The sequence below is a fragment of the Peromyscus leucopus genome, chromosome 1 (assembly GCF_004664715.2).
Source record: "Peromyscus leucopus breed LL Stock chromosome 1, UCI_PerLeu_2.1, whole genome shotgun sequence".
In the NCBI taxonomy this organism is placed as follows: Eukaryota; Metazoa; Chordata; class Mammalia; order Rodentia; family Cricetidae; genus Peromyscus; species Peromyscus leucopus.
In genome coordinates this window covers 190986888-191010791 of record NC_051063.1, presented here as the reverse complement: position 1 = coordinate 191010791, position 23904 = coordinate 190986888, and the positions used below count along the sequence as shown (strand labels likewise).

The 23904-nt window shown below is 40.8% G+C and overlaps 1 pseudogene; it reads right to left on the bottom strand.

The window, feature by feature from the left end:
* Positions 1–7: 7 nt before the first annotated feature.
* The window catches only part of LOC114686605, a 290182-nt pseudogene continuing 266285 nt past the window's right edge, over positions 8–23904 (bottom strand).

Below are 23904 nucleotides of genomic sequence, written 5' to 3'. Positions count from 1 at the left end.
TCCTTCTAGCATATGTTGTGTCCCTAAGGTGATGAAGTGAGTTCCTTTCTGGTCTTAATAGTATGATGTAGCACTTGGGGACAAAGATGATGCCTAAGAGTGATGTACTAGAAGCCATGATAGAGAGGACTTCCATAGCCACCATGACCTTGCCCTTGGTACTATGGTAGACAGGGAGGAAGCTGACCCAGACACTGCAGAACACCAGCATGCTGAAAGCCAGGAACTTGGCTTCATTGAATGTGTCAGGCAGATTCCTGGACAAAAAAGCCATAAGGTAGCTGCCCATAGCCAGTGTTCCCAGGTATCCCAGGATGCAGTAGAAGGCAATAGCTGAGCCTTTGTTGCAAATGATGATGATGTGTCCATGTTCTGGAAGGACATCTTTGTCAGTAAATGGAGGAGAGGTTGCCAGGCCGATTCCAGAGAGAACAACTTGCAGCAGGGTGCAGATGGGAATGATGAAATAAGGGGCCCTTGCTATTATTAGCCACCTCCTCATTCTCCATGGAGTAGTGATCTTGAAGGCTATAAGTACAGTGAGAGTTTTGGCCATCACAGTGGAAAGAGCCACAGTGAACAGAAGTCCAAATATGTTCTGCTGCAGGATACAGGTGACTGTGCTAGGATGGCCAATGTAAAGCAAGGGACAGAGAAACCAGGATGAGAGTGATGAGCAGGATATAACTGAGATGATGGTTATTGGCCTTGACAATAGGAGTGTCTCTGTGTTTCAGAAACACCCCAAGAACAACAGCTGTGAGTGAGGAAAAACCCAACGACATGATGCTGAATATCTTCCCCAAGGGGTCTTCATAGGCCAGAAATGTCACAGTCTTATGTTGACAGTGGCTCTTCTCAGTATTTGCATAGTGTGTTTCTGGACACTGTAGCTAGAGTTTTCCTGCCTTGCCCACAGTCAGGACAAATCTTTGTCACCCGCCAGTCCCACAGCCGCTCAGACCCAATCAAGTAAACACAGAGGCTTATATTGCTTACAAACTGTATGGCTGTGGCAGGCTTCTTGCTAACTGTTCTTATAGCTTAAATTAATCCATTTCCATACATCTATACCTTGCCACGTGGCTGGTGGCTTACCGGCGTCTTCACATGCTGCTGATCATGGCGGCGGCTGGCGGTGTCTCTCCGCCTCAGCTTTCCGCTTCCCAGAATTCTCCTCTCTCCTTGTCCCACCTACTTCCTGCCTGGCCACTGGCCAAACAGTGTTTTATTTATTGACCAATCAGAGCAATTTGACATACAGACCATCCCACAGCAGGACACTTCACACACTGATCCACATCTGGCAGAAATGCAGGTGGTTATGAATGCATACTCAGGTTTCCCCTTTTATTCTAAGTCACTTCCTTGCTCCAGAACATTGCAATGTTATCTGTACCACCTTGCTTTGTTTCATATAAAATAGAGAAGGATTAAATTCAATTTGCCTTCTATTTCATGCTGACAGAAATTAAACAGCACCAATGCTTTTTCTGTTGTTACTCATATGGTGTCCTCTCCTGGAGGGACACTGCTGTATCTGTTTTACAAGTCACTAGAGCACTGGCATACATCACATGAACCTAATTTCACTCTGTCATTGCCTCTTCATTAATACATCTCCATTCTTAAGAGGCACGAGACTTCAGTGCAATAGAAAGGATGCCCTTTAAAATCTTATAATGATGTTCTCTTATACTGCAAATGCATCTACATTCATAAAATCCATGGCGTTCTTTAAGTTTCTTCATTCTTTGAAGGAGCCTGAATGAATTAAAATACTTAAATTCTTGCAGCCTTGAACCACTTCATCAGTGACACTGTTTTCATAACTCTATAGTTGTATCTATGTATTGCATAGATAAAGAACTACTCATGTATTCTTATGTATTTATGGAACTGTGTTTGAACACTCTGTTCCTGATATCTTATCAATTTATTTTGGATTATGGTGTGTGCTTATGGATTTTTCTGCTATATTTTCATTGTATTAATAATGTCCATATTTCTACACACCTTTTTATTTTTGATATATATCTAATTCTCTTTATATCATCACATTACCATTCACACTCCCTATATAATACGTTCTGGTCATGATTTTGCACTCCCAAAATCCTCTCAGATTCTCCCCATCTCCATGCCCACCCAATTCCACTCCCTGTCTTTTACTTTTTCTTAAAAAAAAAAAAAGAAAAAACAAAATCACAACAAACCAAACAAAACAACAATTAAATAAACTCACTCTCTCTCACACATGCACACACAAACCACAAAGGCACAAAACAGAAAGTTGTGAATCAAAGTATAAAGGAAAAGTCCAACAAGACCAGAAGAAAATAAATAAAGAAAAATAACAGCTCAGAATGTTACCATCTCTGCTCATCAACATATTCTGGCCCCAAACTCTGGCACTTTAATGGAGTCCAGGCTGGTCCTAGGGGTCCCAGCCTTGCCAACAGTTCCTGGTTGCCCTGTTGCCCCAAGGCTCCATATTCCAGCCCACACCTTCAGCAGAAGACTTCTGCTTTACTGAAGGCCAGGTTGGTTCTAGAGACCCTAGAAACCCCTTCACTCAGATCCATATTTCAGCAACCAGCTCTGGAAGGTCCTAGGGACACCAGGTAACTCTGCCCACTGTTGGATAACACTCCTTAAAGCATGCCCAACATAGCCCAGCAGCACCATGTCTTTTAGGCTCCATATTCCAGCCCACAATTCTGGCACCTTTACTGGATGCCAGGTTCATCCTTGGGACACCAGTTAGGATACCATACCACCTGCTAACACTCCTTAAAGCCTGCTCTACAGGCCCAGACTGTACTCCCTCACCTGGGCTCCATATTCCTACCCACACCTTAGGCAGAAGACTTCTCTTTTACCCCAGGCCAGGCTGGTTCTAGAGACCCAAAGTAAGACACTGCCCACTGCTAGACAACACTCACCAAAGCTGGCCCAACAGCCCCCAACTGCACAATACCTGCACTCCCTATCCCAGCCCACAACTTCCGCAGAAAACTTCTGCTTTACTGGAGCCTATGCTGTGCTAGGAATCCCAGACACCAAGCAGATACCCAGAACATAAGAGGCCACACAGGTTATTGGAACCACAGAGGCCAGGGTGGCATCAAAATATAAGAGGTCTTGCAGGCCACAAAATCCCACTGGAAACACCCTACTGGACCTATAAACTGCCTAGTCACCAGAATCCCTGGCCACTTAGGCCAGAAGACCAGAGAGGAAACAAAAACCAAGAAACAAAACACCCATTCAACAAAGACAAGTCAGGAGTTAACATCTAGACTTATAACCAATGCAAACCTAGATGCCTAATTGCTAGTATAAGAATACAATCAACAACAGAAAGGGCAATATGGCACCACCAGAGCCCAGCTACCTTATAACCAAAAGACCTGAACTTTCCAACACCGCTGAAGCACAAGAAAGCAACCTTAAAAACAACTTTATGAAGATGATAGAGGAAAGAAGGAATGAAAAAAATTCCTTCATGAAATTGAGGAAAAGACAAACAAAAAAAATGGAGGAAATTGATAAATTCCTTAAAGAATGCCAAGGAAGCCAGGAAAATACAAACAAACAGGTGAAGGAAACTGTTCAAGACCTGACAGTGTAAAGAGAAGCAATAAAGAAAACACAGCTGGAGGGAATTCTGGAAATCAAAAATCTGGGTAAGTGAACAGGAACTACAGATGCAAACATCACCAACAGAATTCAAGAGATAGAAGAGAGAATTTCAAGTGCTGAAGATACAATAGAAGAAATAGATTCATAGATGAAATAAAATGTTAAATCTAAAAAAATTCCTAACACAAAATATCTAGGAAATTTGGGAATCTATGAAAAGACCAAACTAAGAATAAGAAGAATAGAAGAAGAATAGCAGCTTATAGGGCCAGAAAATAAATTAAGTAAATTCATAGAAGGAAATTTTCCTAACCTAAAGAAGGACATGTCTATACAGGTAGAAGAAGCTTACAGAACACCAAAGAGAGATTGGACCAGAAAAAAATGTCCCCAAGCCACATAATAATCAAAACACTAAACATACAGAACAATGTTCTAATACAATTATTAGAAGCTGAAAAGGAAAAAAAAACAAGTGATATATAAAAGCAGACCTATTAGAATACACCCAAATTCTTAATGGAGACTCTAAAAGCCAGAAGAGTCAGGAGAGATGCACCATAGACTCTAAAAGAACATTGATGCCAGCCCAGACTACTATATACAGAAAAACACCCAATCACCATAGATGGAGAAAACCAGATATTTCATGACAAAGTCAAATTTAAATAATATCTACCCACAAACCCAGCCCTAGAGAAGGTACGGGAAGCAAAACTCCAATCAAAACTCCAAGGAGGATAATTACACCCACTAAGATATGGCAATAGGTAATCTCATACCAACTAAAACCAAAGAATAGAAACACACAAATGACCACCTCCATCAACAAAATAACAGGAATTAACAATCATTGGTCATTAATTTTTTTAATATTAATAGACTCAGTTCCCCAATAAAAAAGATGTAGGTAAGAAAACGGATATGAAAACATGATCCATCCTCTTGCTGCATACAAGAAACACACCTCAACACCAAATATAGACATTAGCTCTGAGTAAAGGGATGGAAAAAGGTGCCTACATAAAAAGTGGAGAGATCTCATACCAGCAACTTAACAGTACATCTGAAAGCTTTAGAAGAAAAAGAAGCAAGAACACCCAAGGAGAGTAGATGGCAAAAATAATCAAATTGCAGGCTGAAATCAATAAAATAGAAACAAAGAGAAGAAGAACACAGATTCAATGGAACACAGACCTGGTTTTTGAGAAAATCAACCAGATAGACAAACCACCATCCAAACGGATTCACAGTTCCATAAACTTTCCTCTTGTGACAGCTGTCATTGTGTAGAAATGCCCTTCATTAACATTATATTGTGCAAAATGGTGAGGGGGCACCAGCACATTTGATGATTTTTTGTGCCCCCTGTCCTTGTGCTGGACCTTATGGTTGTAGATGCTGTTGCTCTATTGGATGAATTAAATGCACTGGGTTTAATAGGGTCCAGAGGTAGCATGGGCCACTTGGCAGCACTGGATCAATTCCCACAGGAAAAATAGTTTTTATCAAAATGGGCAGCAGAGACAAAAAAAATGTTTATAATGTCCAAACCCTTAATCGTCAGCATATGCCAAGTGAATTTTATGGTGACGTGTCTCTTTTGGAGCTTTGATACTGGCTAACCAGTCATGGTCTTTTCAAGCATAAAATAGAGAAGAAGCCTACTGAATTTTTTTTTACCTTTATAAGCACAAAAAAATCTTAAACAAATGAAAGGCTACAATAGATTGTGGTAAAAGGCAATTAAGGCCACTGAATATATTCCAGTACCTTGACCCAAACTGCGAACCCAGACACCCTTAAAAGGGACAGGAGTTTCCCTGAGGAAGGACCTTCACCAAATACCTAAAAGGTTTACTGTTAGCCTTTCTCCAATCATTCCTCAAAGACACCTACAGTCACTCACAAGATAACCATCCACTGGGGTAATCAACAATCCTGCTTTCCGGGGTCTACTATATACTAATTCTGAATTGATGCTGATTCCAGTAGATCCCAAGCAACATTGTGACCCTCCAGTTAAAGTAGGGAGAAATGGAGGCCAGGTGATTAATGAAGTTTTGACGGATGTCTGACTCACAGTAGGTCCAGTGGGTACCTGACTTCTCCTGTAGTGATTTCCCTAGTTCCATCCCAATATACAGTAACTATATGAACTGTTGGAGTATTTTAAGGGGGAGAACCTATAGATCCAAAACAGGAGGATCCTTCTATAATACAGGACAACAGGATATCCAAGAGGAGCCTCAGTGAAAGCCAATTATTGGTGTTGTAGCAGAAATCAGAGGCCTCGAGCCAGACCAATGACTTATAGTAATGAACAGACTAAAGGATAAACTATGTGTCTCAAGAGGCCCAGTATAGCTTTCACAATAGGATTCTTTTTTGTTTGTTTCTTTTTGTTTTTTTTTTCTTTGTTTTGTTTTGGTTTTGGTTTTCTTTTAAATTTGGTTTTATTTGGTGTGGGGAAGCTGCAAAGGTAGACTGTGGATGTGAGGAGAGAGGGACATAAGCGGGATTAGAATGCATGATGAGAAATTCACATGAATCAATAAAAGTAAAAAAAAAATGACAGCTTTTGTGCCCCCATTGGACCTTAGTGGAAACTGAATGTTAGACAAAGTACCACCAAATTACCATGTGACATGAGCTGGGTGTGATCTGATCCACTAAGTCATAATGTAGGACATGTACAGCAGCAATCTGTTACCAAATGTAAGGGGTTTATACATGATCAGGTCTGAGCAGGTTCTGAAAGCAAGTTACATGAAGAAGTTGCCCAAATACCTATGTTTTCTACTGGTTATGATTCTGTCTGTTTCCAAGCATTCACCTATAGCCTCATGGTATGTGCCATATGAATGGTTGATTGAAGAAGGGAAGACTATGGCTTGATTTCCTGATGACTCTGCACATTACGAAGGCATGACTCAGAAGTGGACAGCTGCAGCATTACAACCCTTTTCTGAAACAATCCTGAAAGACATAGGCAAAAGGAATTCTCCAAATTGGGCAGAACTTAGAGCAGTACACATTGTTATGCAGGTTTTTTTTTTTAGAAAGAGAAATGGCCAAATGTATGATTGTTCACTGACTCATGAGCCAATAGATTGGTTGGATGGTCAGGCCCTGGAAAGAGCCTGACTAGAAAATTTGTGGGAAAGATATCTCAGGAAGTATGTGGATAGAACTCTCCAAGTGGGTAAAGGATGTGAAGATATTTGTGTCCCATGTAAATACTCATCAAGAGGTCACTTCAGATCAAAAGGACTTCAATAATCAGGTATATAGGATGTCCTGTTCTGTGGATAGTCAGGCTCTTTCCCTATGCATTCCTGTCTTTGCTCAATGGGCCCATGAACAAAGTGGCCATAGTGGAAAAGATTTGGATTTGGCATGTGCTCGGCAATATGGACTTCTACTCACCAAAGCTGACCTGGCCACAGATGCTTCTGAGTTCCAGTACCACCCATAGCACAGACCAACATTATTCCCCAGATATGGCACCATTCCCCAGAGTGAACAGCCAGCAACCTGGTGGCAGGTTGACTACAATGGACAACTTCTTCCATGGAAAGGACAATTCTTTGTCCTTACTGGAGTAGATACTTATTCTGCTTATGGATTTGACTTTCATACTTGTGATGCTTCTGCCAAAATCACCATCTGTTGTTGGTGGTTGTTATTTTACTCTTTTGACTCTTTAGCCTTCTGCGGGGAAGGGGGGAGGCATCACACAGCTCCCAAATAAATCACACAGAGTCTTATTCTTTCTTTACCTCACTTTGGATTCTTTATAGCCAGCTTTTCTTAACTTAAATTAATCCATCAACCTTTTACCTCTGGGCTTTTATCTTTTCCTATATCTGTATACCTTTTTTTACTTCTTACACTGTGCCTTACTATATAGCTGGGTGGCTGGCCTCTGGAGCCCTCCTCTCCTTTTCTTGCTTCTTCCTCTGAGATTTCTCCTCCTATTTATTCTCTTGGCCTAGCAGCCCTGCCTATACTTTCATGCTAAACTATTGCCAGTTCAGCTCTTTATTAGACCATTCGGGTATTTTAGAAGGCAATATAACATGTTGAGAGCCTCTGGTAACAAAAGGCCATGGGAGTACACAGCAGGTGACAACTAGTACTCAGGCGGCCAACCTATCAGAACCAAGGGTTCTGTTGGAGGAAACCATCAACAAGGCATTATGGAACTGAACTGCCTTTTGAATGAATTGGCTGTTTCTCGTTGTAAACTTATTGTACAATAACAGCTATGAGATCTCCCCATTTACTGTGCATTTCCATGTTACGTGTACATGCAATCTCATGATTGCATTTCAATCTTATGAGCACACATAATTGTGGATAGTCAAGAATATGGTTTCTTATTTGGCTGTAAAATTTTTATGATTAGAAACATACTAATATATGCTTCATAACTAGGTCTATTGCAAAATTGCAGGGGCTTGGCCCTGTTGGATCAAAACCCTTTAGAAAAACTATAGTGAACTAGAAGTGACAGTGCAAGTGTCTGATCTTGGTATATCTCAGTCCTTCAAGAGATCAATAGCACTATGTTACCTAAGCTTCCTCCACCCTCCACTGACACCTCCCCACTCTGTTTCAAAAAAGAATTAACGCTTTGTATTTATCTCTATACCAGTTTTTAATGCATGATTGTAAGCTCAGTAGAATAATTATCTATAGGTCCTGAGATTCAGGTGATTAACAGAAAAAGACTGTTAACTCTCTAACCATGTCTGGATATTATTAATCACATAAAATAGTACACACATTTTTTGCCTTTTTTTTTTAAATCAATTTTTGGTTTAACTTCTTTTTCTTTTTTTTTTTTTTTTTTTTTTTTTTTGGTTTTTCGAGACAGGGTTTCTCTGTGTAGCTTTGCGTCTTTCCTGGAACTCACTTGGTAGTCCAGGCTGGCCTCGAACTCACAGAGATCCGCCTGCCTCTGCCTCCCGAGTGCTGGGATTAAAGGCGTGCACCACCACCGCCCGGCTTAATTTCTTCTTTTGTAACCTTTGTAGCTTTCCCTTTAAGAGATACCCAGAGCTTTTTACAAATTACAGCTGTTGTCAGTCACTAAGTATGATGACCAAGTCTTTGCCATTTGTGGCTCTTACCAGAATACTTGTCCCTGAGAGTTTACTTTGTAATTTTACTAACATATTGTTAATGAATGGATATATGCTAAAGCACAGAACAAAGGAGAAACAAAGATGAACACAGTTGGAAAGAACTAGGTAAAATCATGAGAGAACAGCAGATGGGACAGAGAGGAGCTAAGTGTGAGAATAGAAAAGAAGCTGTGTAGATCGAATTGATTTAGAAGAATAAAGTGAATAGACTAAAGAACACACTGTGTTTAGATTCTTTCAATATGCCTGTTTAGATCCTCAGCTACTTGATAGATTCTTCCACAGACCCTGGGAGAAAGCAATAGGGCCTGGACCTCTGTTGTTTTCAATAATGTAACACATCTTAAAATAATAACCCTCAACAATCTGTGGACTTACAGAATACCTTATCTACTGTCATGGATTTCCACAGTGTTGCTTCTGACCAAGGAACTCACTTCACAGCATAAAGGTGAAACAGTGGGCCCAAGATCATGGAACCTACTGGTCTTACCATGTTCCCCACCATCCTGAAGCAGCTGGCCTTATGGAAAGAAGGAATGGCTTTTTGAAGAGATAGTTACAGGGCCAATTACATGGCAGCTGCCTGGAGGGCTGTGGCAGGGTTCTCCCAAAGGGAAAGGGGAGTATATGCTGTAAATCAGTGTTTAATACATGGTAATGTGCTGTGAGATGTCTTTCTGTATGCTGTGAATATGTGTTGCTCTCCTTGGCTAATAAATAAAGCTGTTTTGGCCCATGGCAAGGCAGCTTAGAGGCAGCCAGGAATTCCAAGCAGAGATATGAAGAAAAGAAGGGTGGAGTCAGGGGAGACATGAGCCAGCTGCCCAAGGAGAAACAAGATGCCAGCAGACCAGTAATGCCATGGCAATGTGGCAAAACATAGATTAATAGAAATGGGTTAAATTAAGATGAAAGACCCAGCTAGCAAGAAGCCTGCCACAGGCTATACAGTTGGTAATTAATATAAGCCTCTGAGTGATTGTTTTATAAGTGTCTGAGGGATCTCAAGACCAGGCAGGACACAGGAAAATTTCCAGCTACCTTTTGGTGCCCCTCGTGGAAGCAAGAAGGGCACCAAAACCTGAGAAAGCTTTTGTAAAGTATTCTAAAATGGAGCCAAGAGCAGCTTCCTAATTGTGTCTCTCAGGCTAGCCATGATATAGACACCATGGCATGTGGGCTTGACCTACAGCATGGGGGATTCCTGCCACAGTACACAGAGATGTCTCCAAGCTGTGCAGTGCACTGCATGGTGGATTTAGCTTTTGCTAGGGAAAAAAAAAAAGGTTTCTGGGCTACACGCTGCTGGATGGAGGCATAGACCCACTGCTTCCCAGACTCAGTGGTGAGTATGGATCCCAGATCTGGCAGTAAACATACCTTTGCCATGTTGGGAAGCTGAGGAGCATGGAGTCAGCAGCCAAAGTCACCTCAGAGCTTAACAGTTTAAAATCTCTCCTGGTCAGAGAAGGATTATAGATTCGTAATAAGACAGATTCAGATGGAATAAAACTCTAAACAGTTTACAGTGTGTAAAAATGTACATAGGCATGGAAGAGAGAGGAAAGGAGTATATGTACTTATAAAAAGATATAGATATTTTAAAAAATAAAGTCTTTAAAGTAAAGAGACAATAAAAGCAATATAAGGGCTGGAGAGATGGCTCAGAGGTTAACAACAGTGGCTATTCATCCAGAGGTCCTGAGTTCAATTCCCAGCAACCACATGATGGCTCACAACCATCTGTCATGAGATCTGGTGCCCTCTTCTGGCCTGCAGGGATACATGCAAACAGAACACTGTATACATAATAAATAAATCGTTAAAAAATAAATAAATAAATTATTTTTAAAAAAAGCAATATAAAAGTTAAGCCACATAAACATGAAAATTATACAAAGAACCTGGATCCTGCATTATTATATATAAAAGATATAATATATATGTATACATACATACATACATACATACATATATATACATATATATATTGTCTTTGGGATTTTTAACTACAGAGAGACATTTGATTGTATGGGCTACTCAGTTAAGCCAACATGTGTATGTTAAAGGTATCTTGATTCAAAATTTGTCTCTAAGGATACATTGCTTTGGAAAAGAGGTTCTGCTTTTGTTTCTACAGAAGATGAGAACCCATGGTCTGCTTCCAGGCTAATATGGTTTGATCAGCCAAGACTCCCTGAAAGGTCAACACAGCCTTACAGACTACTACAGGCAAGATTTAACTATAATTCTTAATTTTCTCAGGATCTCCACACGAGTGCCAGCACCCCTCAACCAGCAGGATGTGGTATGAGAAGCTATGGCCTAATTCCCAAAATATTGTTTATAAATGGTTATTTTTATTTAAAGAAGTTGATTATAAATGCAATCTCTTTCTAAAGAGGAAAGGGGGATATTAGATATGCTAGGATGAAAGGGTAGGTTATTGAATCTACTTTTAAAGATCAACAACTTGATTAAAATGTTTTATATTGCTATGGATTTTAGTTTGATACAAATTTAAAGTTAATTTTGTTATATTATATCTATATTTCTACTCTTGTTTAGGGTATTATGTTTATGCAGCTCATTTAAAAATGTAACATATAATTAAGAAATACCAATCAATAGTAATCTTGATAATCAAACTTATAGTCATATTTTCTAAATATAGTTGTTTTCTAAATATATATAGATATATTTCAATTAGGTAGGTAATCTTTAAACACTTCAAAGACCTACAGAATATGGCATTTAAAATGTTTTAAGAACTTAGGCTTTTCTGGACAATGAGACATGTCTACCCCTGACAGCACCAATTACTTCAAAGAGAATGATGAGCATCCAAGAAACTCATTATGGCATTTACTTTGTTTGTGACAAATGTTAACCATTTGGGCAAGAAAGTGCTCTTGCCTAGACTGCTTGATAGTATGTTGTATAAACTAGACATATAGGACCCATAGAAAGATAACCACTGAATTTTTCCAAGGCAAGGCAAAATGGTCCTTTGGGTTCCTGCTTCACAGAAAAGACTGCCAAACATTCCAAACATTCTGCAGGACACAGGGAGAAGTGACTGAGAGACTCTAGACCTATAAGCTGAAGATGAATGCCCAACATTGCAGACGAACTTTGGGTGACTGTCCAGGAAACAAGCTGTTTCTATCATTTCTAGAACTTTGGAAATTGCTTACAATGCTCTTCCTGTTCACTCAGGTAATATTATATCCTTCTGGGGTCTTTGATGGAGTTGAAGATTAGATAGTTATAGTTTTCCTTAATTATGATAAAGAAAAATGAAATATAAAACTTTAAACTCACAAAAATAGGATACATGATAAAATATTTTTTCTAATTTTGCCAAATACAAAGACTAGATATTGTAACTGTAATTCTTGCATGATAACTGTTTTGTTATATGTAACTTTACTATGTTAAAATTAAAACCTTCCTTTTTGATTAGATAAAAAAAAGGGGGGGGAAATGCTGTGGGATGTCTTTCTATATGTTGTGAATATGTGTTGCTCCCTTTGGCTAATAAATAAAACTGTTTTGGCCTATGGCAAGGCAGCTTAGAGGTAGGCAGGATATCCAAGCAGAGATACAGAGAAAAGATGGGTAGAGTCAGGGGAGACACGAGCAGGCTACCCAAGGAGCAACAAGATGCCAACAGACCGATAATGCCACAGCCGCATAGCAAAACCCTTTTGACAGAAAAGGGTTAATTTAAGATAAAAGAGCTAGCTGGCAAGAAGTCTGCCACAGGCCATACAGTTGGTAATTAATGTAAGCCTCTGAGTGATTACTTTATAAATGGTTGCAGGACTTCAGGGCTGGGTGGAACACTGGAGAATTGCCAGCGACAGTCAGGTTTCTCCCTTAGTGATGATCCAGATGTCCCAGGAATCAAAGGGGAAGAAGGGGAATAGTTCCACTTATTATACACACCTAATGACCCACTACGAAATTTTTTGCTTCCTGTCCCCTCAACATTAAGTTCTGCTACTCTAGAAGTCTTGGTTCCAGAAAAAAAGGAAGATTCCTGCCAAAAGCTGAAACAAACATTCTTTTGAAATGGAAGCTCAGCCTCCCCCTGGACACTCTGGGCTTCTAATGCCCTTAAGCTGACAGGCTAAGAAAGGAATGACTGTGGAATATTCCTTTAGATAGTGTGAATATGTGTTACTGTGATTGGGATAATTAAGAAGCTGCCTGCTCAGTAGCTGGATAGGTAGACTTTTCTTGGGACTTGCAGGAAAAAAGAGAACATGATGAAGAAGGGGAGGAGTCTTTCGGATTGAAGGAGATGCAGAGAGAAGGAGATGAACATGCCATACTGAGAAAAGGCACCAAGCCACATGGCAGAGAATAGATAACAAATACAGGTTAGCCAGGCGGTGGTGGCGCACGCCTTTAATCCCAGCACTCAGGAGGCACAGCCAGGCTGATCTCTGTGAGTTCGAGGCAGGCCTGGTCTACAGAGCGAGATCCATAACAGGCACCAAAACTACACAGAGAAACCCTGTCTCAAAAAAAAAAAAAAACAAAAAGAAAAAAATATATATGGGTTAATTTAAGATGTAAGATTTAGCTAGTAACAAGCCTAATGTTGGGGCAAGCATTTCTAGTTAATATTAAACCTCTTTGTGGTTATTTGGGAGCAGCTGTTTAGATACACTGAAACTTGGCCTACAAAAACTGACAACTCCTCACAGTGTTAGGAGTGATTGATCCACATTACCATGGGGAAACTGGATTGCTTCTACAAAATGCAATAAGAAGGAGTATGTCTGCAGTGCAGGTGATCCTTTAGGACATCTCTTAGTGCTACCATATCCTGTGATTAAAATCAATGGGAAACTACAACAGCCTAATACAGAAAGTATGTTAAAGGGCACAGACTCATCAGGAATGAAGGAATGGGTCACTTTGCAGGAATGAAGCCAAGACCTCGAAGAAATACAGAATGGGTAGTAGGGAAACTTAGTTGTAAATACTTGTTAAGGCCATGTCACCAGTAACAGAAGGGAATATTATAGTTGATATTTCTCTTTCTACTGTATTTTCCTAAGAATATTTTTGTACAGATATTTGTGTTTTCTTTCAATTTCTTTATCAAGTGGTGTAACATCATTAGCAGAATATCAATGGTTACCATATTTCAATTCAAGACACTAAAGTCCTGTTCCACAAGGGACATTGACACCTATTCTAAATTTCAAATGTGTTTGCAATTGTATGAGAGTAAGTTATATCATGTTAGGTATAATTATGATGTGCTTAAATACTTAATGCATTTGTGTTTCTATTTGGTATAGTTACATTATGTGTAACTGTTATTATGACCTGTTTATTGTTTTCCTTTTTAATTGATTTTTGGATTTAAATTTTTTTCATTTTACATACCAAACACAGGTCCCACTCCCTCAACTCCTACCAAACACAGGTCCCACTCCCTCAACTCCTACTACTTCCCCTCAACTCCCCTCCACCCCACTCCCATGCACTCCTCAGAGAGAGTAAGGCCTCCCATGGGAAGTCAACAAAAAGTCTGGCATATCGAGTGGTGGAAGACCAAACCCCTCCTCCCTGCATCAAGGCTGAGAAAGTTATCCTTCCATAGGTAATGGACTCCAAAAAGCCAGTTCATACACTAGTGATAAATCCTGGTCCCACTGCCAGGGGCCCAACCAACTGCCCATGCCACACAACTATCACCCGCATCCAGAGGGCCTAGTTCAGTCACATGTAGGTTCCCCAGCTGTCAGTCTAGAGTCTACGAGCTCCCTCTAGCTCAGACCAGCTGTCTCTATGGATTTCCCCATCATGACATTGACCCCTCACCTCTGCTCATATACTTTCTCCCCCATCTCTTCAAATAGATTTCTGGTGCTCTGCCTAGTGCTTAACTGTGGATCTCTGCATCTGCTTCCATCAATTACTGGATAAAGTTCTATGATGACAGTTAGGGTATTCATCAATCTGTTTACAGAGGAAGGAAACTTAGCTGGGGTCTTCCTTGTGGATTCCTGGGAATTTCGCTCACACCAGGTTTCTCCCTAACCCCATAATGGTTCCTTCTACCAAGATATCACTTTCCTTGCTCTCCCTCTCTCTCCCTCCCCAATGCAACCATCCCAATCCCTCATGTTCTTTTTTTTTTTTTTGGTTTTTCGAGACAGGGTTTCTCTTTGTAGCTTTGCGCCTTTCCTGGAGCTCACTTGGTAGCCCAGGCTGGCCTCGAACTCACAGAGATCCGCCTGCCTCTGCCTCCCGAGTGCTGGGATTAAAGGCGTGCGCCACCACCGCCCGGCCAATCCCTCATGTTCTTATCACCCCTCCCCTCCTCACTCCCTCATCCCATGTTCCCCCTTTCACCCTCACCCCTCCCACTGTGCTCCAAGATTACCCAGGAGATCTCTTTTTCCCCTTCCTAGGGTGATACATGTATGTCAGTCTTAGGGTCCTCCTTGTTATCTAGCTTTTCTATGGTTGTGGTTTGTAGCCTGGCTGTGCTTTACATTATATCTAATATCCATTTGTGAATGAGTATGTACTGTGTTTGTCTTTCTGAGTCTGGTGTACCTCACTCAGGATGGTTTTTTTTTTTTTTTTTTTTTTTTTTTGTCCTTTTATCCATTGGCTGGCAAATTTCATGATGTCATTGTTTTTTACCAGTGAGTAATACTCCATTGTGTAATTGTATCATGTTTTCTTTATCTATTTTTCAGTTGAGGAGCATCTAAGTTGTTTCCAGGTTCTAACTGTTACGAATAATGCTGCTATAAACATAGTTGAGCATTTGTCCTTGTGGTATGATTGTGCATGCTTTGAGTATATGCCCAAGAGTGGCATTGCTGGGTCTTGAGGTAGATTGATTCCCAGTCTCCTGAGAAACTGCCATGCTATTTCCAAAGTGGCTATATGTTGGGGAAATAATTTTAAAGTGCATTGCATTTTTTTCCTACTGCTTTTGTTAACGATTCAAAGATGTGTTTGGTTAAATAAAATTAACCTATGAGAGGAGGCTGAGTCAGCAAGTAGCTGACAGGAGTGGTAGGAAGAAGCCATGAGTTTTTTAAAGAGGGGACTTAGAAAAGGAAGTGGGGTTTCTTTTGGAAGATGCTAACAAAGGGACAAGGTTAGCTACTAGCTATTCAGCCTCTCTGAGAAAGCAAATTCTACCCAAAAAGTTTAATCATGAGTTCTTTAGATTTAGAGAAAGTTCTCATAGTTGCTTTGAAAGAGCTTGTGCCTGAGGGAACAAAATCCACTCAGACTTTGGCCCTTGCAGCTGAAGCCATTGCTTAAGGGCAGTCACTGTAGATAATAAAAAGCAAATAACAAAATTGGCACCCACTGAGGGGTAGAACCACACAGAAAGAGGGGTCACATCAGCCAGCTCTGCTGCATTTGCCATCTACAAAATCCAACACCCCTTCATGATAAAGGTCTTGGAGAGATCAGGAATATAGCTAAACATAATGAAGGCAATTTACAGCAAGCTGACAGCCAACATCAAATTAAATGGAGAGAAACTCAAAGTGATTCCACTAAAATCAGGAACAAGACAAGGCAGTCCACTCTCCCAATATCTATTCAATACAGTACTCAAAGTTCTAGCTAGAGCAATCAGACAACAAAGGGAGATCAAGGGGAGACATATTGGAAAGGAAGAAGTCAAACTTTTGCTATCTAAAGATGATATGATAGTATACATAAATGACCCCAAAAATTCTAACAGGAAACTCCTATAGCTAATAAACACCTTCAGTAATGTGGCAGGATACAAGATTAACTCAAAAAATCAGTAGCCCTCCTATACACAAATGATAAACAGGCTGAGAAAGAAGTCAGAGAAACATCACCCTTTACAATAGCCATAAATAATATAAAATACCTTGGGTTAATTCTAACTAAGCAAGTGAAAGACCTGTATGACAACAACATTAAATCTCTGAAGAAAGAAATTGAAGAAGAAATCAGAAAATGCAAGGATCTCCCATGCTCATGGATAGGTAAGATTAACATAGTAAAAATGGCAATCTTACCAAAAGCAATCTACAGATTCAATGCAATCCCCATCAAAATCCAAACACAATTCTTCACAGACTTGGAAAGAAAAACACTCAATTTCATATGGAAAAACAAAAATCCAGGATAGCTAAAACAATCTTGTACAATAAAGAAACCTCTGGAGGCATCACCATTCCTGACCTCAAGCTCTACTGTAGAGCTATAGTAACAAAAACAGCTTCATACTTTCATAAAAACAGACACTTGGATCAATGGAATTGAGTTGAAGACCCTAACATTAATCCACACACCTATGGAAACATGATTTTTGACAAAGAAGCCAAAATTGTACCATGGACAAATGAAAGCATCTTCAACAAATGGTGCTGGCATAACTTGATGTCAACATGTAGAAGACTGCAAATAAATCCATATTTATCCCCATGCACAAAACTCAAGTCCAAGTGTATTAAAGACCTCAACTTAAATCCAATTACACTGAACTTGATAGAAAAGAAAGTAGAAAGTAGTCTTGAACTCATTGGTACAGGAGACCACTTCCTAAATATAACACCAGTAGCACAGACGCTGAGAGAAACAATTAATAAATGGGACCTCCTGAAACTGAGAAGCTTTTGTGAGGCAAAAGACATGGTCAATAACACAAAACAAAAGCCTACAGAATGGGAAAAGATCTTCACCAACCCCACATCTGACAGAGGGCTGATCTCCAAAATATATAAAGAATTCAAAAAACTAGACATCAAAATAAAGAACAATCCAATTAAAAAATGGACTGCAAAGCTAAACATAGAATTCTCAATGGAAGAATCCCAAATGGCCAAAAGATGTTTAAGGAATCCCTCAGAATCCTTAGTCATCACAGAAATGCAAATCAAAGCGACTCTGAGATATCACCTTACACCTGTCAGAATGGCTATGATCAAAAACACTGATGACAGTCTATGTTGGAGAGGATGTAGAGCAAGGGGAACACTCCTCCACTGTTGGTGGGGGTGCAAACTTGTACAACCACTTTGGAAATCAGCATGACAGTTTCTCAGAAAATTAGGAATCAATCTACCTCAAGACCCAGCAATACCATTCTTGGGCATATACCCAAAGAATGCTCAATCATACTACAAGGACACATTCTCAACTATGTTCATGGCAGCATTATTCACAATAGCCAGAATCTGGAAACAACCTAGATGCCCCTCAACTGAGGAATGGATAAAGAAAATGTGGCACTTATACACAATGGAGTATTACTCAGCAGTAAAAAAAAAAAAAAAAAAAAAAAAAAAAAAAAAAAAAAAAAAAAAAAAATAATGACATCATGAAATTTGCAGGCAAATGGAAGGAACTAGAAAATATCATCTTGAGTGAAGTAACCCAGACACAGAAGGACAAACATGGTAGGTAGTCACTCATAAGTGGTTATTAGATGAAAAGCAAAGGATAACCAGACTAAAACCCACAGCTCTAGAGAAGCTAATTAACAAAGAGAAGCCTAAGATGGTTACATGGACTGCACTAGGAAGGGGAAATAGATGAGATCTCCATGAGTAAATTGGGGGTGGAGGGACAACTGAGGGTAGGGGATGGGAGATGAGAACGTAGGGATGGTTGAGCTGTAACAGGAATGGAGGGTGAGAGTAATGAAAAAGAAACAACGATAGAGAGGGACATCATGGGGATAGGGAAAAACTGGGAACTAGGGTAATTCCCAGGAATCTACAAGGATGACTCTACCTTAGACTACTAGCAATAGTGGAGATGGTACCTGAACTAACCTACCTTGGTCATCAGATTGGCAAATACCCTGTTATCATAGAGCCTTCATCCAGTAACTGATGGAAGCAGATGCAGAGATTCACAGCCAAGCACCAGGCTGAGCTCCAGAAGTCCAGCTGAAGACAGCAAAGGATTCTATGAGCAAGGACATCAAGATCATGATGGGGAAATGTACAGAAACAACCAAATCAAACTAGTGGGAACTCAATGAACTGTGGACTAATAGCTGTGGAGCTTCCATTGGCCTGGAGTAGGCCTTCTACTTAGGCAAGACAGTTGTGTAGTTTGATCTGCTTAAGGGACCCCCTGACAGTGGGATCATGAACCATCCCTGGTGCATGAGTGGGCTTTTTGGAGCCCACTGCCTATGGTGGGACCCTTTACACAGCCTTGGTACAGGGGGAGGGGCTTGGACCCGCCTCAACTGACTGTATCAGGCTCTGCTGACTCCCCATGGGAGGCCTAGTCTTGGTGGACGTGGGAATGGGGGGTTGGCTAGAGGGCTGAGGAGTGGGAGGAGGGAGGATAGGGGGATCTGTGGTTGATATGTAAAATGAATAGAAAATTTCTTAAGAAAAAAAAATAAATGCTTCAGTTTACAGCAGTGAACCATGACCATTCATAACAGCGACTTTGGACATTTCTAATAGAAGATGGGGCCTCTATCAGAATTGTGGTAATGCCCTTAACAGGGCAAGCACCACTCAAAGATCCGTTTCAGACTGCAAACTGCTCAGGACACCACCTCCAAAGCTACTAGCTGAGAGGATGCAACCTCATAGGATACTTTAGCTGGAAGTTCAGATAAGCTCTGCACTTTCCCATTACACAGAGACTGAACAACAAATATCGCTGCTGATTTTTTCAGGACTTGGCCAATATTTCAGTTTTTTCAGGGTATCATCACTGCCAGACAATAGGAAGTAATTTTGGGGACATGATGACCACATTCCTAAGAAGTGGGGAGAATGGTATTTGGTCATTTGGTGGGTTATGAATGATTGTCATCATTTATAGGGATTGTTTATTGTCACTGGTATTGGCAAGGGGGAAAATTATAGAAATGATATTACATTCAGGGATCTCTTTGAAAAAAGAGAGGGGAATATTGGAATGATAAGATAGAAGGGTAGATTATTGAATCTACTATAAACTAAGGGACAATTATCCATCTCAAATATTTTCTATTTGTAAGGACATTTGTATACTGACACAAATTTAAGGTTTGTTACAACCCACTGTGTGTAAGTTTCTGTTCTTGTTTGGGGGATTTTTTTTGGGGGGGGGGGATTTTTTTTATTATTATTATTTTACAACACCATTCAGTTCAACATGATAGCCACAGATTCCCCTGTTCTCCCCCTCTCGCCACCCCTCCTCCAGCCCACCCCCATTCCCACCTCCTCCAGATCAAGGTCTCCCCCGAGGACCGGGGTCGACCTGGTAGACTCAGTCCAGGCAGGTCCATTCCCCCCTCCCAGACCGAGCCAAGTGTCCCTGCATAAGTCCCAGGATTCAAACAGCCAACTCATGCAACGAGCCAGGACCTGGCACCAATGCACAGCTGCCTCCCAAACAGATCAAGCCAAATGACTGTCTTACCCATTCAGTCGATCTGATCCAGTTGGGGGCCCCTCAGCCTTTGGTTCATAGATCCTGTGCTTCCATTCATTTGGTTATTTGTCCCTGTGCTTTATCCAACCTTGGCTTCAACAATTCTCGCTCATATAAACCCTCTTCTTTCTCACTAATTAGACTCCCAGTGCTCCACCAGGGGCCAGCCATGGATGTCTGCATTCAGATTCCTCAGTCCTTGGATGGGTTTTATGGCACCACTATCTGGGTGTCTGGCCATCCCATCACCAGAGTAGGTCAGTTCCTGCCGTCTCTCGACCATTGCCAGCAGTCTTTTGCGGGGGTATCTTTGTGGATCTCCGTGGGCCTCTGGGGGATATTTTTTTTTTAATTTATTTATTTATTATGTATACAGTGTTCTGCATGCATGTGTCCTTGCAGGCCAGAAGAGGGCACCAGATCTCATTACGGGTGGTTGTGAGCCACCATGTGGTTGCTGGGAATTGAACTCAGGACCTCTGGAAGAGCAGTCAGTGCTCTTAACCACTGAGCCATCTCTCCAGCCCAGGATATTTGTATATTGATAATAATTCAGGGTTTTTTTTTACAGCACAGTGTATGTATGTTTCCTTTTTGTTTGAAGTACTGTGCCTATGCAATTCATTTGTAAATGTAGGGTAAAGATCTAGTTTTTGAAAGTTATTATTATAAACTATATAGGTTAATCAGGAACATAGGTTAGGGGTGAGTCATATATCACAATCAAAATTGTAGATATGTTAGGTATGCTTTCCAGATCATGTAGAGATATATTTTAGATAGACAGTCTTCAAACCTTTCAAAGACCTACAGAATATGGCATTTAAAATGTTTTGTTAATGTAGGACCTTTCATGACAATGAGACACATCTGCTCCTGGCAGCACAAATTTACTTCAGAGATGATGGCCATTGAAGAAACTCCTTATGGCAAGACTAGCCATTTGGGCAAGAAGCTGCTCTTGCCTGGACTGCTAGATAGTATGTTGTATAAACTGGACATGTAGGACTCACAGGAAAGTGACTGTTGAACTTTGCTGAAACAAGGCAGGATGGTCCTCCAGGATTCCTGCTTCACAGAAGAAACTGCCAGACATTGTACAGGACACAGAGGAAAGTGACTGGAAACCTTTGCAAATGTAGGGGAGACAGTCTTTCAAATTTCCTGCTTCTTTGAAAAGTCTGCCAGATAGTATGGGCCTGTAGGCTGAAGACGGAAACCACAACATTGCAGAGGAACTTTGGTTGACTGACCAGGTGGGCAGTCAGATGTCTCTGTTATTTCTAGAGTTTTTTGGTTTTTCGAGACAGGATTTCTCTGTGTAGTTTTGGTGCCTGTCCTGGATCTCACTCTGTAGACCAGGCTGGCCTTGAACTCACAGAGATCCGCCTAACTCTGCCTCCTGAGTGCTGGGATTAAAAGCGTGTGCCACCACCACCCGGCTTGTTAAGAATTTCTTAAGTCCAATTAGAGAATTATTGATTACCACCAAGGTATGCTTGCCACTACTGCACTCAGGGTTATTGTACCATGATGATCATTGAAGTGGTTTATAGGCATCACAGCTGGATAAGACTGGTCATTGGCTTCCACTTTTGGAAGCTTGGATAGTGCTTCTGCTACCATGATAACTATTCTTCAGGGAGGAGTTTTTGTTGTTTTCAGACAGGGACTCTGTGCATACTTCCATTTGTTCTACACTCACTATGTATACTACACTGGCCTTAAAAAGGCTTGCATAACTTTGCTAACTAGATATAACTTTTTATTATCATGTCATGACATCCTACTTGATAGACATGAGTAAACAATGGATCTCATTTCTACTGATATTAAAGACCTCTAGTCCACTGAACTGGAAACTCTAATTGAAACATTTTGTTTGGGAGGCATCCAGACAGTGGAACTGGGACCTGTCCTCAGTGCATGTGCTGGCTCTTTGGAACCTAGGGCTTATACAGGGACACTTGGCTCAATCTGGGAGGAGGGCACTGGACCTGCCTGGACTGAATCTACCAAGTTGAACTCAATCCTCAGGGGAGTCTTTGCCCTGGAGGAGATGGGAATGGGGGGTGGGCTGGCGGGTAGGGGGAGAACAAGGGAATCCGTGGCTGATGTGTAAATTTAAATTAAATTATAAAATAAAATTTTAAAAAAAGAAACATTTATAAGTTCGCAGATGTAAGCTGGGCAGTGGTGGCCCACGCCTTTAATCCCAGCACTTGGAAGGCAGAGGCAGGCGGATCTCTGTGAGTTTGAGGCCAGCCTGGTCTCCAAAGCGAGTTCCAGGAAAGGCGCAAAGCTACACAGAGAAACCCTGTCTCGAAAAACCAAAAAAAAAACAAAATAAGTTAGCAGATGCACTTAATATATTAAATTTAAATATCATGAAATAAATATTTAAACACAAGTAGCCCTGGGACTGTAGCAGTAATAAAATGCCCCCCATGCCATCCCATGACCTGATTGTCAGGATTCCATCAGAACTTCAAAGAACAGCAAATCTACATAAATACTTGAAACAAAAATGAAGAATTCCTGATATTAAACCAGGTACTTATACAACCAAAGAGAAATTACAGACTGACTTGCTCATTTACAAAATTTCCATTATAGTCTCTCTCATCTCTCTCTCACACATACACAAATAGACTTATACACACACAAATACACATATGATGCAGATGTGTGTATATGTGAGTGTGTCTGTATTTATGTGTATGCTTCAAATACTGTCACTTCTCACCTCCTACCTCTCTACTATCCTAGTCCACAATTCCAACAAATCTCTGTTGTGTTATCTCCATTCATTTTGCTTGGGACCCACTGAGATTAACCAGGGCCAATGTGAGACTGTGGGTTTGGAGCTGTGTGTTGGAGTCTGGTGGGCTCAGCAGAGGACTGCAGCTAAAGGCAGTGATTCTTCTCCTACAATCCATCCATTTGCAACATTTGAGAGGTAAAGGGTGGGTCCTGTGAACCTTTCCCTTTCCTAGACTGATTGTGGTCTAGTGTGAGGTCCATGCAGGTCAGTACAGTGCTGTTAGTTACTGATTACAACAGCTGGATGGAGTCTAGAGAATGGCATTCTTAGCCCTTCCTCCCTTTTCTTTTCTTATTTCCTTTCCAACTCCTCTTCCTCAGTGTTCCCAGAGCCATAGATGGACAGTATAACTGACGTTTTTGGGCTGGAACCAAATATCTTACTCATTTTCTGCATCTGGGACCGCAAGAGTCTCTGCATTCACCACTGCATTAAAAATTTTTCCCTATAGTTTATGTAAATATACCTTTAGCATTAGTCTAAAAAGAACTTGTTTGAGTTAGTAAAATAACAAGACCACCATCTAGTGGTGACAGCTGTACAGCTAGGCGTGAACTCAGTCCACTGACTTCTGGAGACACCATTTCTATTCATATTCAAAGTTCCTGAAACGTCTCTCCCCAAGGCACAATTGCAGAATTTTGTTTTTACTTTTCATGTTTGTGTTGGGTTTGGTACTCTGGAATCTGAATTTAGCATTTGGTGTAAGCATGTAGCCCAGGAGTCTAGTCATCAAGTTGAGGTTAGGCTGTCTGTATTTTATCTGAAGGGCTCGGAACTCACTGTGGGAGTCAGATACCGGGGTGCAGCGTCCTCCTAGATGCAGTTCTGGTCTAGGCTGGCAGCGAG